Source organism: Hippopotamus amphibius, chromosome 8, assembly GCF_030028045.1.
Source record: "Hippopotamus amphibius kiboko isolate mHipAmp2 chromosome 8, mHipAmp2.hap2, whole genome shotgun sequence".
NCBI classification, from domain to species: Eukaryota; Metazoa; Chordata; class Mammalia; order Artiodactyla; family Hippopotamidae; genus Hippopotamus; species Hippopotamus amphibius.
In genome coordinates, this window is record NC_080193.1 from 5,417,233 (window position 1) to 5,433,595 (window position 16,363).

The window sequence follows — 16,363 nt, forward strand, 5'->3', positions numbered from 1 at the left end:
AACTTCTTTTCCACCTAATTATATTTCTTGCATGCATATCCAAATTCATTCTTTTAGCCTTTAATTCACAATTCTATACCAAGTTGCATGTCCCTTCTCAGACAGTGTGTTGAATGAATAATTTGTTAGGTACTTCCTATTTGCAGGTGCTCTTTCCCTAGATAAAGTCAAGTATTCCTCATAATAACTCTAAATTAGATGCTTTTATGCCCCCATTTTACAGATAAGGAAATTGAGGCAGGTTATGGTTCCCAATTCACTTAGCGATACGTGATGGAGCCAGTGTTCAGTCCCAGGTCTGAGAGCCTAGATCCTGCCTTAAATTTCTAGGCTTTGCTCCATCTCACTGAATTTCCTGGAAAAAGAGCTTTGGGGGAATCAGTGAAAGCCTCACTATAACGTGTCTGAGGGAGACTACATGGAGCTTTGGATCCCTGGAAGCAAAAGACAGGATTGTTGTGCATTGTCTTCCACACTAGCATAGCGAGAGCAGCTATGGAACTTAATAGTGGCCACTGAGAGCATCTCTTCTTCTCAGTGACAGTCCAGGCCTGCCTCCTCTAGGTGACTTCCAGCTCACCCCTCATGGGATTGGTGGGTCAGAGACATACACTTAGACAATCCCCTCTTAACTTCTTTTTCCTGATGGCTAATCTTATTTATCTTTTCATTTAAAAAAATGTTTTCTGGTTTTAAAGCTAACACAGGTCCTTAGTAAAAAATTAGTGGAAGTGGTGGTAAAAGGTTAGAAAAGCAAATAAAAATCACCATAATACCACCCCACAGGAAGCACGATTGTTATAAATATCCTTCCAGTCTTTTTACTTATTTGTGTGTATGTGCACACTCATGTGCCTGTGTGCTGGTGTCCCATACACACGTAAGAGCTCTGCACTATCACAGCTGGACAGATACTCATATGACTCCATATAAAGATGGTAAAACTAAACTTAGAGAGGGTAATTTGTCTACATAATTTTTTAAAATTATTTTTTAAATTTATGTATGTATGTATGTATGTATTTATTTATAGGCTGCATTGGGTCTTCATTGCTGCACACAGGCTTTCTCTAGTGGCAGCGAGCAGGGGTTGCTCTTCATTGTGGTATGTGGGCTCCTCATTGCGGTGGCTTCTCTTGTTGCGGAGCACAGGCTCTAGACGCGTGGGCTTCAGTAGTTGCGGCACATGGGCTCAATAGTTGTGGCTCATGGGCTCTAGAGCACAGGCTCAGTAGTTGTGGCGCATGGGCTTAGTTGCTTCTTGGCATGTAGGATCTTCCTGGAGCAGGGCTCGAACCCGTGTCCCCTGCCTTGGCAGGTGGATTCTTAACCACTGCACCACTTAGGAAGTCCCTACATAATTAATAGTCATTAGTTACAAGGGCTTAGCAAGAAACAACCTCGTCAGGATGTTAATACAAAAATATTAGGCTTCATCCTCTCTGGAAGAACAGACACCAAACCAAACTCTTAATGGCAATGACTTGTGAGGGGTGGGGTTACCAGAACTTACACTTTCTAGGTGTAAGATTTTATTCTTTTCCAATGAATATGTACTACTTATTAGGCCATTAAGGGAAAATGTTTTTGAAATAAACATGTTCAATATGATGAGGTGCAATGGACTGAATGTTTATGTGCCCCCAAATTCATGTGTTGAAATCCTGACCCCCGCTCAATGTGATAGTATTAGGAGATGGGGCCTCTGGGAAGTGATTAGGTCATAAGGGTGAAGCTCTCACAAATGCCCTATAAAGAGACCCCAGGAAGTTCCCCTGCCCCTTCCCTCATGTGAGAAAAATGGCCATCTATGAACTAGACACTGAATCTGCTGGTGTCTCGATCTCAGACTTCCCAGCCTCCAGAATGGGGAGAATAAATTTCTGTTGTTAATACACCACCCAGTCTATGATATTTGTTATGTAGGACCGGATGGACTAGGACATGTGGTTAAAAACAAGAAGCTGAAAGAAGCAGACAACACCATCAGCAAGCATTTACTGAGCACTTACTGTGTACCAGGCACTATGCTGAGGCACTACTTCTTGTCAGCTCCACCACACCTCTGTACTACGGTGTGAATATCATCACTTTGGGGACTTCCCTGGTGGTCCAGCGCTTAAGACTTCACCTTCCAATGCAGGAGGGGCGGGTTCAATACCTGGTTGGGAGCTAAGATCCCACATGCCTCGCAGCCAAAAAACCAAAACATAAGACAGAAGCAATACTGTAACAAATTCAATAAAGACTTTAAAAACGGCCCACATTGGGCTTCCTAGGTGGCGCAGTGGTTCAGAATTCACCTGCCAATGCAGGGGATACGGGTTCGATCCCTGCACCAGGAAGATCCCACATGCCGCGGAGCAACTAAGCCCGTGTGCCACAGCTATTGAGCCTGCACTTTAGAGCCCGTGAGCCACAACTCTTGAGCCCATGTGCTGCAACTACTGCAGCCCATGCGCCTAGAGCCCGTGCCATGTGCCTAGAGCCCGTGTTCTGCAACGGGAGAAGCCACGGCAATGAGGCGCCTATGCACCACAACGAAGAGTAGCCCCCACTCACCGCAACTAAAAGAAGGCCTGCACACAGCAAAAAAGACCCAACACAGCCAATAAAATAAAAATTAAAAAAAAAATTGGTCCACATCAAAAAAAATCTTAAAAAAAAAAAATCACCACCTTGCAAAATAAGAGGCTAAGATTCAGAGAGGTGAAGGAACAAACTCAAGGTCTCACAGTTAAGTAATGATGGTTCTGGAAAGATGTGACTGATTCCAAAGCCAGGAATATCATCACCACTTTCCACAAGCAAACAGAAACTTTTTTTTTTCCTGCCAAGGATCCCCAAAATGCATATTCAAGGGACTATCCTTGCATTAGTCAGGGTTCTGCAGAAAAACCAAAACTACAGGATATATAGAGATAAATATAAGAGGAGATCTATTATAGGAACTGACTTACTTGGTTATGGAAGTCAGGAAGTCCCACCATCTGCCATCTGCAATTAGAGAACCAGAAAGGCAGTGATGTAATTCAGTCTGAGTCTGAAGGCCTGCCAGTCAGGGTGCAAGTCCTTATCTGAGTGTGAACGCCTGAGCACCAGGAGCACCAACATCCAAAGCAGAAGATGGGTGTCTCAGCTGGAGCAGAGACAGCCAGTTTGCCCTTCCTCCTCCTTTTTGTTCTATTAGAGCCCCCAGTGGATTGGAGGGTGCCCACCCACATGGAAGAGCCATCTTCATTACTCAGGTCCCTGATTCAAATTCTAATATCGTCCAGAAACATCCTCAGAGGCACACCCAAGAATAATGTTTTACCAGCTATTGGGGCATCCCTTAGCCTCGTCAAGTTGACACATAAAATTAACCATCGCAATCCCTAAGGAATTAATGCTCCTGCTTAAAAAAAGGACAACGACATTGGTTGTCAAGGACGGAGTGAAACCTGCTTGTTCAGGTGTTGCTAATGAGGCAACTCTTACAAGTGCTTCAGCTGTCTTTTGCTTCTCTGAACTCAATGTTGAAATGAGTTTTTCATTGATAAGATGAATGGTATTTAAGATATGTGGACTAATTAGAATTACTACAGGGGTGTCTTCAACCTGGCATTAATATGGTGTAAAAATCTAGTGAGCCCTTCACTCTCTTGTACTCAAGATAGCATCCTAGGTTTGATTCTTAACTAGCCCTGTGCCTCATATTGGTGGGGAGAGTTCTTGGTCATAGCCTGCCACTGGAATACTTTTTCATTTGCCTCAGATGAACCTTTTGTGTAAGGAATTTTGGAGAAACAAAGAGGAACAGAGCCAGAACTTGGAGATTCTAGAATAAGTTGTACTTACCCTGATTGCTAAATGTCCTTACTGGAGGAAGAATTCTGTGTGAAACTTACTTTCATTAAAACCTAGTAGAAAACAAACAAACAAACAAAACAAAACAAAACACCTAGTAGACCCAAAGGATGAAAAAAAAAAATCCTGGGGGAAATTGGGAAATACTTTGAGATGAATGCAAACAAAAATACAATATATCAAGACATGGGATTCAGTAAAAGCAATGCCTAGAGGGAAATTTAGCTATAAACACCCATTTTAGAAAAGAAGAAAGATCTCAAATCAATAACCTAAACTTCCACCTTAAGAAACCAGAAAAGGAAGAGTAAACTAAATACAAAGCAAGCAGAAAGGAGGAAATAATAAAGATTAGAACAGAAATAAATGAAATAAAGAGTAGAAAATAATAGAAATCAGTGAAACTAAAAGTCGATTCTTTGAAAAGACTAACAATTGACAAACTAACAAACCTTTAGCTAGTCTGATCAACGAACAGAAAGCAAAGATTCAAATTACTAAAATTAGGAATGAAAGAGGGAATTATAAGGGAAAACCATAAACAAATGAATGCCACCAAATTAGGTAATTTATATGAAATGGATAAATTCATAGAAAGACAAATTAACAAAAAATGATTTGAGAAGAAATAGAAATTTTCAAGAGACCTGTAATAAGAGACTGAATTAGTAATTAACAATCTTCCTAGAAAGAAGAGACCAGGTCCACATGGCTTCACCAGGGAAATCTACTGAATATTTAAAGAAAAATTAACACCAATCCTTTACAAACTCTTCCAGCAAATAGAATAGGAGGGAAAATTTCCCAGTGCATTATATGAAGCCAGTATTACCTTGATGCCTAAATCAGTTACTAACTAAAGGATGTCACTCACCATCAGACTTTATAAGAATTAGGTCATTAGCCACTGCAGTAACTGACTTTCCATACACCCTGAAAGGAGTTCAGGGCAGAGATCAGGAATGAGGCACTCTGCTCTGGGAAATCTGGCAGAACAGGTCTGCAGATAGTTAGATATTTTCAGGAGAAAATTTTACGAACACAAACTCTTACATCTGCCTATAGTTGAAAAAGCACTAAAATCATTAACTAAGATATCTGTTCCTATTTTAAAATAGAACAATACTTAACTTTAAAAATTAAAACATCAATCGTATTTCTATACACTAGCAACAAATAATCTGAAAATGAAATTAAGAAAATCATTCCATTTACAAGAGCATCAGAAAGAATAAAACTATAACAAAATAAGTACATGACTTTTACATTGAAATTACAAAACATGGTTGAAAGAAATTAAAGATGATCTAAATAAATGAAAAACCTGCCCATGTTCATGGATCAGAAGACTTAATATTGTTGTTTTAATATTGAATACTCCCCACATTGATCTACAGATTCAATGCAATCCTTACAAAACTTTTGACTTTTTATGTGCAGATATTGACAAACTGATTATAAAATTCAAACAGAAATGCAAGTGTTGTATAATAAAGAATTTGGCCTTTGTCTCTGGTTCCTGGAGGGAGGTTTTAAATCCTCGGAATTTCTTGAGTGATAGGTGTGTGTGTTATTCGTGAGCTCCTTGGATCACTCCTGAGTTTATGCTAGTGAATGAGATGACTCCAGGTGGGGGCTGGTCACCAAAAAGACCAAGCATGTGATTAGAGGATTGGGGCTTTGACCCAGCCCAGCCTCCAGGGAGAGGGAGACTGAAGATTGAATCCAACCACACTGCCCAATGATTTAATCAATGATATTTACACAATAAAACCCCAGTAAAAACTCTGGATGCCCAAGTTCGTTCGAGCTTTCTGATTGGTAAACACATGGATACACTGGGAGGGTGAAGCACCCTGAACCCACTGGAAGAAGGCATGGAAACTCTGCACTCAGGACCCTCCCATACCTTATACTATGTGTCTCTTCATATGTATCCTTTACAATGCAACTGTAATCATAAACAACTTTTTCCTCAATTTTGTGAATCATTCTAGTGGATTGTTGAACCTAAGAGGGGTCACAGGAACCTCCTGCATTTGTAGCTAGTCAATCATAAGTATAGGTGACCTGGGGACCTCACTTGACGCTGGCATCTGAAATAAAAGAAGTCTTGTGTGACCTAATCCTGTGCCTTTAAACTTGTGGAGTCTGATGCTAACTGTAGGTGGTGAGTGTCAGAATTACACTGCAGTGCTGCACTGGTGTCAGGATAGCAAGGGACCCAGAAAGCCAAACAATCTTAAAAAAGAAGAACAAAGTTGGTGAACTCAACCTCTGTTCTGTGATGAGAAAAACACATAGAGCTCTGAGTTGCTGCCCAGGCATTTTACAATGTGATAACCCTGCTCACACCCAGAGTCTGAACTTCTAGATAAGGACTTGACTTTAGCGTCCCCACTGTTAAGTTCCCACTTTGCTTTTCCCAGGGCATCTCTTGAAATAATCACTTCAGAGTTCAGCCTGTAAAAAGTTAGTCACCTCCGCCTCAACTACCCTATAAGTAATAGGTGCTTCCAACCCTGTTCTCTATCTCCTGCTCACTCCTGACCTGAGGACTGCTCTTCCCCCAGCTCACTGTAAACCAACCCCCTTTCTGGGATCTACAAGTAAATATTCTTGTGACTTTACTTCCTTTGTGTGGGTATATTGAAACTTCGCCTTCAATCAAAATCACCCTGTGGGTTTCACTTCCCCAAAGGGGGAGCTCAGATGCTGAGGGCACTACCTTGGGACCCCGTGTGGGTGGTTTGTGCCCCATTATTCAGTAGGTCATAATCTGCATATTCTTAATTCAATACACCGGCTCAAGCGTCTCAACACACTTTCCAATTTCAAAACAGTGGGGTACTGGCTTAAGGATAAACATATGGATCTACGGAATAGAATTCAGAAGGCAGAAATATACTACATTTATGATCAATTAATTTTTAACAAGGGTGCCAAGACAATTCAATGGGGTGGGGTGGGGGAATGGACTGTCAACAGATGATATTGGGACAATTAGTCGCTTGTAAGAGTGAGGTTGGATCCCTGCTTCACATCATACATAAAAGTTAACTCATAATGGAGGAAAACATTTAGAAGTAAATATTTGTGAGCTTGGGTTAGGTAATGGCTTCTTAGATATGACACCAAAAGGATAAGAGAAGATTTATAATTTGGGCTTCATCAAAATTAAAAAAAAAAACAAACTGTGGTTCAAAGGATATTATCAAGAAAGTGAAAAGATGGCTCACAAAATGGGAGAAAAGATTTGCAAATCATACATCCAATAAGGGACTTGTATCTAGAATATATAAAAGAAGATTCTTGCAACTCAACAATAAAAAGACAAACCAGTTTTAAAATGGGAAAGGATGTGAATTGACATTTCCTCAAAAAAGATTTACAAATGGCTAACAAGTACATGAAAATATGTTCAACATCATTAGTCAGAAATGCAAATCAAGACAACAATGAGATACTACTTTATACATACTAGGATGGCTAAGGTTAAAAAGACAGACAGTAACAAGTGTTTACAAGAGTGTGGAGAAGTTGGAGCCTTCATACGCTGCTGGTGAGATTGTAAATGGTACAACCACTATGGAAAACAGTCTGACAGTTCTTCAATAGAAGAACTCAACACAGGGTTACCATATGACCTGAAATTCCACTCCTAGGCATGTACCCAAGAAAAATAAAAATATATGTCCACACAAAAGCACGTCAATTTTTTTCAATTTTTTATTTTTTACAATAAACTGCATATATTTAGAGTGTACAATTTGGTATCCCAATCTCCCAATTTATCCCCCCCCCCACCCTCCCCGCTTTCCCCACTTGGTGTCCATATGTTTGTTCTCTATATCTGTGTCTATGTCAAAAGCATGTAAATTTATGCTAAGCAAAAGGAGTCAGTCACAAAAGACCATTTATCCATTTATATGAAATGTTCAGACTAGGCAAATTTATAGATTATTGTTTGCCCAGGGCAGGAGGTGGGGAGGGGAAGGGGAAGTGGGAAGGGGAAGGTACAAGATTTCTTTCTGAGATGACAAAAATGTTCTACAATTAGATCCTGGTGATGGTTGCACAGTTCTGTAAATAGGCCGAAAACCAAATTGAATTGTACACTTTGCGTGAGTGAGCTTCATGGTATATATATCTCAATGCAACTTTAAAAAAAAACAAACCCAGTAGAAAAGTAGTGGGGGAGTAGCCAGCCTCACCTCCCTCATAGTCTTGGTGGTTTCTGACACCTCCTGAAAGGAACCCTATAGTTATGCATGACCGAGTTGGTTTAGGTCAGTGTGTGTTACAAACCACCTTGCCTGTTACTGGTATGTGCTATTTTTTTCTAATATGTATATGTATACCTAATAGAGATACATAGGTGTTACAGTGAGGTTTCCTCTCCTCTGAGAATTTGAAACTAAGGAAGCCAGACAAAATAGAAAATATTATCATAATGATAAAAGCAAACATTGTAAAAACAGCATAGAGAGAAATGATGACTCCTCAGCCAACACTTGCAACATAATCGGTGGTCAGGACCACATTTTCCTTTTTTTTTATTGTGGTAAAATATACATAACATAAAATTTACCATTTTGACCCCTTTTAAGTGTGCAATTTCAAGCGCACAATTCAGTGGCATTAAACACATTTGTGTTGTTGTGCAACCATCACCACCATCCACCTTCAGAACTTTTTCATCTTCCCAAACCTACACTGTGTACCAGCAGCATATTTTCTGAAGTTAGGCACCCGAGTTTGATTTTCCCCCAAACTATTACCATGTGAACTTGGAAGAGCTACTTTCAAGCCTTAGTTTCTCCATCCATGAAATGGGATGGTAGTTCCTGCCTGAAAGGGCCCGTTGAGGATTCAGTGAGAAGGGGAATGTAACCTACTTATTAAATGCCCATCCACAAGATCTGTGTCTCCTGCCCAGGCAGTCTTCCTCAGCTGCAAGTCATCCTCCAATTGCCTATGGAACCTCTACAGGAAGTTCCAAGGACACAAACACAGCTTGTCCACATGGAGCTCAGCCCCTCCTCAGACCCCACCCCATGATGCAGCCCCTCTTCCTGGGTCAAGGCCTCTCCATGCCCCCAGAGCTCACACCAGACACTTGCAGTCCCTTAACTCAGCCCTCACCACAGTCAATGAGCTGCCAAGTCCTATTGTTCCCATGTCTTAGAAAGCTCTTGAATCTGTCCACTTACTGTTCCCTCACCACAATGCTGCCTTTGTTCAGGATCCATCAGCTCTCAACACTACCGAAGTCCCCAGATGGGTCTCCTTTCCTCCAGTGTCTACACTGCTCCTCTTGATTTGGCCACCTCCTCCTCAATAGCATCTCCATCCTCCACTCTCACCTTCACCCCATCGCAGTAAGATTCTTCTTCACTCGCATGCATGCCATTTCTCCTGCTAACCTACCTGAAAATGCAAACACCTTCTAATCTTTTAAGATTTAGCTCACTGGGTGCCACCTCCAGGAAGCCTCCATGATTCTACTCCTAACCCCTGGTCAAGGTTAGGGTCCCCTCCTCTCTGCTCCCATCTCATTCTATGGTTTCCAGTAATACTTACTGAGTGCAGTGCCAGGCCCTGTGCTGAGCACTTTGTGTGCATTATTTTACATCCTCTTCATTCCTGATGTCATATCTGTACTTCATCATGATCGAGGTTACTGCCATGGTTATCCATGTATTACAGATGAAAAAAATGAAACCTAGAGAACTTAACTGCTCAAGGTCACACAGTGAGTAGGAGGAACTACCAGATGGGAAACCCAGTTCTGTCTCATTCTCTGAAACGTGCAGTATCACAAATATAATTTGTAACCTAACTTCTTCCTTTCTTGGTCCACCAGGTGAACTGTCTCATTTTTTAGCCTACTGCTCTCACATCACTTCCTCTACAAAGCCTTTCTCACCTCTCTCCTTTCCCCAGCTGACTTAGCTCTTTCTTGCTTAGTGTTTCCATGGGCAGCCTCAGGGAAATTTCCTGTTAAAATCCCAGTTCCATCTTCTCTTGGAACAATCCAGAGATCATCAATACAGCTTCTGAATCTCCCCACAACAGCAACTACCAGAGTAGCGTCTCCCCGCCTCCCCCACAGCTTTGAGATGGGGTGTGTGCTCCCAATTCTTCAAAGATCTCACTCCTCTCTGATAGCAGCCACTTCCACCACTGTCACCTGTGTGTGTTTCCTGCCTTCACCCCTCTGAACTCTGCGGAGTCTCTCTTGCCTCCCGACAACAACCCCTAGAAAGGGAAGTATGGTGTCTTCATTTTTTCATCTGGCCACATCTGATGTATCCAACATGTTATCAAAAGTGACAGAACCAAAGGAATTCTTTGTCAAAACAAAGCTTTAGGTCTGAGTCTGCTACAGCTGTTTGTCACTTGCCACTGAGCACACTAGGTGGCATGACTGCTTTGTCCACTCAGCAGGATCTTTCTCTTTGCCTGGTGGCGGCCACAGAGACAGGAAAACGCAGGTGCTTTCCTTTCTGATTATAGATTACTTGTTATATAATTCCCTCGACTGTGACAGGATCTCCCCTTGGCTTCTGGGCAGAAAAGAGTTAACCCAGCAGCCCCGAGACTGTACATCCTTAGAAAGTCCTGTTTACAAGGTTGGCCCTTGGCTGGTGACTGGGAACTTGGATTTGGGGAGGGTTTCCCTACTTCCAGAACTGATAAGAGTGGCTCACTCTGCCTAAATTGTACAATGCAGTTTATGCTGAATACCTGTTTTCTTTCTGGGAGTCTGGAATTTTGGCACATGCGAGACAAAGAGTGCTTATCTGACCAGCACCCTAGAAAAACTCCGGGGTACTGAGTCTCTAGCAAGCTTCCTTTGCAGACCGCATTTTCACACGTGGTGTCACAACATGTTGCTGGGGACTTAAGTGTGTTCTCTGTGACTCCACTGGGAGAGGACCTCGGAAGCTTGTGCCTGGCTTCCGTCAGACTTCACCTCATGTGCCTTTCCTCTTTGCTGATTTAGCCTGTAACCTTTTGCTGTAATAACTCATAGCCATGACTATACATCAAGTCCTGTGGGTTCTTCCCTTGAGTCATTGAACCTGGGGGTGGTCTTGGGGACACGTGACCCAGCTTCTCTCTGCTTGTCTGGATCCCACTTCCCCTCTTTCCTGAAGATTTCTTCCCTGGTTACCACACCTGGGAGTGATCTTTCCCTGTGCCCAGTGAAGCTGTGTATGTAGACTTTGGAAACTTGAATCAAATCCTGCTTTGGCTTGGCACAGAGCAGGCCCTGGTAAATGGCCCCTCTTGTAAAGATCGTCTAGTCCCCTCAGCTGGTACTTAATCTTGGCTGGTTCAGGCTCCCTAAGAGCACAGGTTTTGCAGATAGAGCTGGGTTTGAATCCCTGCTCTTGACTCTCTTACCTTCTGGGAGCTTGTTTCTTCATCTGTAAAATGGGCAGAATTGGGTTTAATTTGATGGAATCATGCAAAGTACTGCCTGGCACACAGTCACTGTGCAGCAAATGGGAACTTTTATCATTGTTTTGGTTACTGGTGTAAAAGTCCTCTCCCCAAATAGACAGGAAGCATCTCACTGTTCTGTGCTACTCTCTCAGGTTACAGCATTCCCTTACACAAAGTAGGTGCTTGAAACTTTGTTGGAAGGATAGAGTTTACTCTGCAGTGAAAGGCATGACTCTGTTGCCAAAATAAAAACAAAAGTAGTCATTAAAAAATCACACTTGTACTTCCTAGGTGGCACAGTGGTTAAGAATCCACCTGCCAATGCAGGGGACATGGGTTTGATCCCTGCTCCAGAAAGAGTTCACATGTTGCGGAGCAGCTAAGCCCATGCACCACAACTATTGAGCCTGAGCTCTAGAGCCCATGAGCCACAACTACTGCACCCATGAGCCACAACTACTGAAGCCCATGCACCTAAAGCCTGTGCTCCGCAACAAGAGAAGCCACGGCAATGAGGAGCCTGCGCACCACAACAAAGAGTAGCTCCCACTCATCGCAACTAGAGAAAGCGCATGTACAGCAACAAAGACTCAACACAGCCAATAAATAAATAAATAAATAAATTTATTTAAAAAAAAATCACACGAGTGCTTATGTGCCACACACTGTGCTACACAATTTACATAAATAATTTATCCCATTTAATCTTCACAACACTGTGAGTGTGGTACTAGGTTTATTATCACCATTTTAAAGATGAGGAAGTGAAGCTGAGCACAATTGTGGACTCACAGCAAATTAGTGGCAGAGCTGGAATTCAAAACCAGGTGTATCAGTCCGCTCAGGCTGCCGTAACAAAATATCACAGACTGGGTGTCTTAAACAACAGAAATTAATTTTCTCGTGGTCTGGAGGATGGAAGTCCAAGATCAAAGGGCCATCAGTGTCCTTTTCACTATCTGGCAGGGAATGTCCTGGTGGTTTGTAGATGGTAGGCGTCTCCCTGGCTTTCTCACAGGGCCTTTCCCTGGTGCATGAGTGTGGGAAGACTGAGCAAGGGAGCTCTCTGGTGTCTTTTCTTATAAGGTCACTAATCCTATCAAATCAGGGTTTCACCTTTTTTTTTCTTTTTAAAAATTTATTTTTAATTGAATTATAGTTAATTCACAATGTGTTACTTTCAAATGTACAGCAAAGTGAGTCAGTGTGTGTATGTGTATGTGTACACACACATTCTTTTTCAGATTCTTTTCCATTATAGGTTATTTATTTTACTTTTATTTTTATTTTTAATTTTTTTAATTTTTAATTTTTAAAAATTTTTTATTTTTTACAATAAACTGCATATATTTAGAGTGTGCTATTTGGTATCCCAATCTCCCAATTAATTCCCCCCCAACCCCGCTCGCTTTCCCCACTTGGTGTCCATATGTTTATTCTCTACATCTGTATCTCTATTTCTGCCTTGCAAACCAGTTGATTTATACCATTTTTCTATATTCCACATATGTGTGTTAATAAACAATATTTGTTTTTCTCTTTCTGACTCACTTCACTCTGCATGACAGTCTCTAGGTCCATCCATGTCTCTAAAATGTCCCAGTTTCATTTGCTTTTTACAGCTGAGTAATATTCCATTGTATATATGTACCACATCTTTTTTTTTAAACTCCTTTCACTTTATTTATTTTAAATTTATTTATTTATTTATTTATTTAATTGGCTGTGTTGGGTCTTTTGCGCTGTGCGCGGGCTTTCTTCAGTTGCGGTGAGTGGGGGCTACTCTTTGTTGTGTTGCGTGGGCTCCTCATTGCCGTGGCTTTTCTTATTGCGGAGCACGGGCTCTAGGCGCGTGGGCTTCAGTAATTGCAGCACATGGGCTCAACAGTTGTGGCTCACAGGCTCTAGAGCACAGGCTCAATAGTTGTGGCACACGGGCTTAGTTGCTCCGCGGTATGTGGGATCTTCCTGGAGCAGGGCTCGAACCTGTGTCTCCTGCATTGGCAGGTGGATTCTTAACCACTGCGCCGCCTAGGAAGCCCTGTACCACATCTTTTTTTATCCATTCGTCTGTTGATGGACATTTAGGTTGCTTCCATGTCCTGGCTATTGTAAATAGTGCTGCAATGAACATTGGAGAGCGTGTGTCTTTTTGAATTATGGTGTTCTCTGGGTATATGCCCAGCAGTGGGATTGCTGGGTCATATGGTAGTTCTATTTTTAGTTTTTTAAGGACCCTCCATGCTGTTCTCCATAGTGGCTGTAACAATTTACATTCCCATCAGCAGTGCAAGAGCGTTCCCTTTTCTCCACACCCTCTCCAGCATTTACTGTTTGTAGAGTTTCTGATGATGCCCATTCTCACCGGTGTGAGGTGATACCTCATTGTAGTTTTGATTTGCATTTCTCTAATAATTAGTGATGTTGAGCAGCTTTTCATGTGCCTTTTGGCCATCCGTATGTCTTCTTTGGAGAAATGCCTATTTAGGTCTTCTGCCCATTTTTTGATTGGGTTGTTTGTTTTTTTGATATTGAGCTGGATGAACTGTTTATATATTTTGGAGATTAATCCTTTGTCTGTTGATTCATTTGCAAATATTTTCTCCCATTCTGAGGGTTGTCTTTTCATGTTGTTCATAGTTTCCTTTGCTATGCAGAAGCTCTGAAGTTTCATTAGGTCCCACTTATTTTTGTTTTTATTTCCATTACTCTAGGAGGTGGATCAAAAGAGATCTTGCTGTTATTTATGTTGAATAGTGTTCTTCCTATGTTTTCCTCTAGGAGTTTTATAGTGTCTGGCCTTACATTTAGGTCTTTAATCCATTTTGAGTTTATTTTTGTGTATGGTGTTAAAGAGTGTTCTAATTTCATTCTTTTACATGTAGCTGACCAATTTTCCCAGCACTACTTATTGAAGAGGCTGCCTTTTCTCCACTGTATATCCCAGGGCTTCACCTTTACAACCTCATTTACCCTTAATCACTTCCCTAGAGGCACCATCTCCAGATACAGCCACACTGGAGGTTAGGGCTTCAACATATGAATTCTGGGGGTACACACTCAATCCATAACACCAGGCCCATCTGACACTAGGGCAGACAGTCACAAATCAGCCAAAACCTCCGATTTGTTCTGACGTGGGGTTGGGAGGTGGGTGCTTAATTTCCTTCACTGGGTCAGAAACTTTAACCCAAATAGGGCTGCTAACCTTTCAGAGGTCTAGAACCATCCCTCCCATAGGGCTTTGTCAGGGAACACTTGAAAGAGTTACTGGATTTAGAAGTCCAGCTAAACTTGGAGTTTAGACTAAAAGGGAAAGAATTTGGAAGAAAGGGGAAAAATAGTAATCCCATTGACTTGGAAGCCATATCTCAGAAATATTCTTTTTTATCTATTTCCCCAATCAGAAATGGTTTGCCCGGGACATCCCTGGCAGTCCAGTGGTAAAGACTCTGCGCTTCCAATGCAGCAGACACGGGTTTGATCCTTGGCTGGGGCTGCAGTGGGGCCAAGGAAAAGGAAATGATTTGCTGGGAGGTCCAGTGACCTTTCCAGCTGATGGCAACAGGTAAGGGAAAGTTTCTTTGAAGTTCCTCCAAAGATCTTGCTTGAAGCAAATTTGTTTATCTGATTTCTTTGTGGTCAGATTGTTTTGGTCTTGATCTTTGTTCTGAAGGATGGAAGATTGTCTACAGGCATATTTCAAACACTCCTTTCATTTCCTCCTTCTTTGCAGAAGCACGCAATCTAATCAGGACATTTGCTTGCTTTGTAATTATTTACTTAAAGGACTCCCTGTGTGTGTTCAAACAAGTAATTGCTCTCCTTGTAAACTGTGAGGGGGCTGGAGAGTGTACTGATATCCCCAAGAACCATTAACCCAGACAGCTGCTGTGGTCCATTTGCCTTCAGAAGACCCATAAACCCTGAAATGTTAGCTGAGTATAACTGGATCAGGATTCACAAGATACAAATTCTTAGACAATGACAAGGGAGAATGCAAAGCTCTAGGAGGAGTATTTAAACTTTGGTTCAGAACCCTGAATTTTTTCACATATAAACAAGCAATTCTAAGAGTTTGAATGCTGTTTCTCAGAATTTTTAATCAGAATTTTCTATTTTAATCTTCCTTGATCCAAGACTTAAAATTTTTTTTTTTCCTTCTGGAAATGAATCAAGAACTTAAGCTGAATTTCCAAAGATCCGAAAGGGGAAGGGAAGCTGCTTTGGGTGACAAGAGAGCAGCTGTCCATGAAAAATTAAAAATGCTCCACTCCATCAAGGTGGAGCTGAAAATGTGGTTACTGTTTAATACCAGGCTAATTCTTGGTAATATTATCTATACTTCATGTAGATAAAATGCACTTACATATTAAAGTGTAGACCAAAGAGACCCTTAGGCAGCTTTGCATGGTTCTCAAACAGAATTCCTTGGAGCATACATTAACGAGACTTACTAGGGACTTCCCTGGTGGTCCAGTGGGTAAGACTCTGCGCTCCCAACGCAGGGGGCCCAGGTTTGATCTCTGGTCAGAGAACTAGATCCTGTATGCATGCTGCCACTAAGACCCGATGCAGCCAAAGTAAATAAATAATAAATAAATAAATATATAAAAAAAGACTATATTTGTGAAGGTCATGCCATTGTAAAGAAGATGTGGCTCTAGAGCAGAGGGTGGCAAACCCATGTCAAATCTATCCACTGTTTGTTTAGTAAATAATGTGCTACAATGGCAGAGTTGAGTAGTTGCAATAGAGGTGGTTATGGCCCACAAAGTCTAAAATATATATTTACTACTGGCCCTTTGCAGAAAAAGTCCCCTCCCATCTAAGGCCTCAAGTTGGCCCTATTTCCACCTCATCATCCACTGGCCTAGGTAAGGGGCATGGTATATCAAGTAACCCATGAAGAACCAACCACTCAAACCCTGGCTGGGCTGTGCTTTCACTGACATGATAAGCTTTGCCGTCCACTAATGCTTGAGCCACTGGTTTATTTCAGATCGTCAAAGTGGTGGAAGCACCTCTATTCTCAATCAGCGGAGGTCAGAAAGGAAAT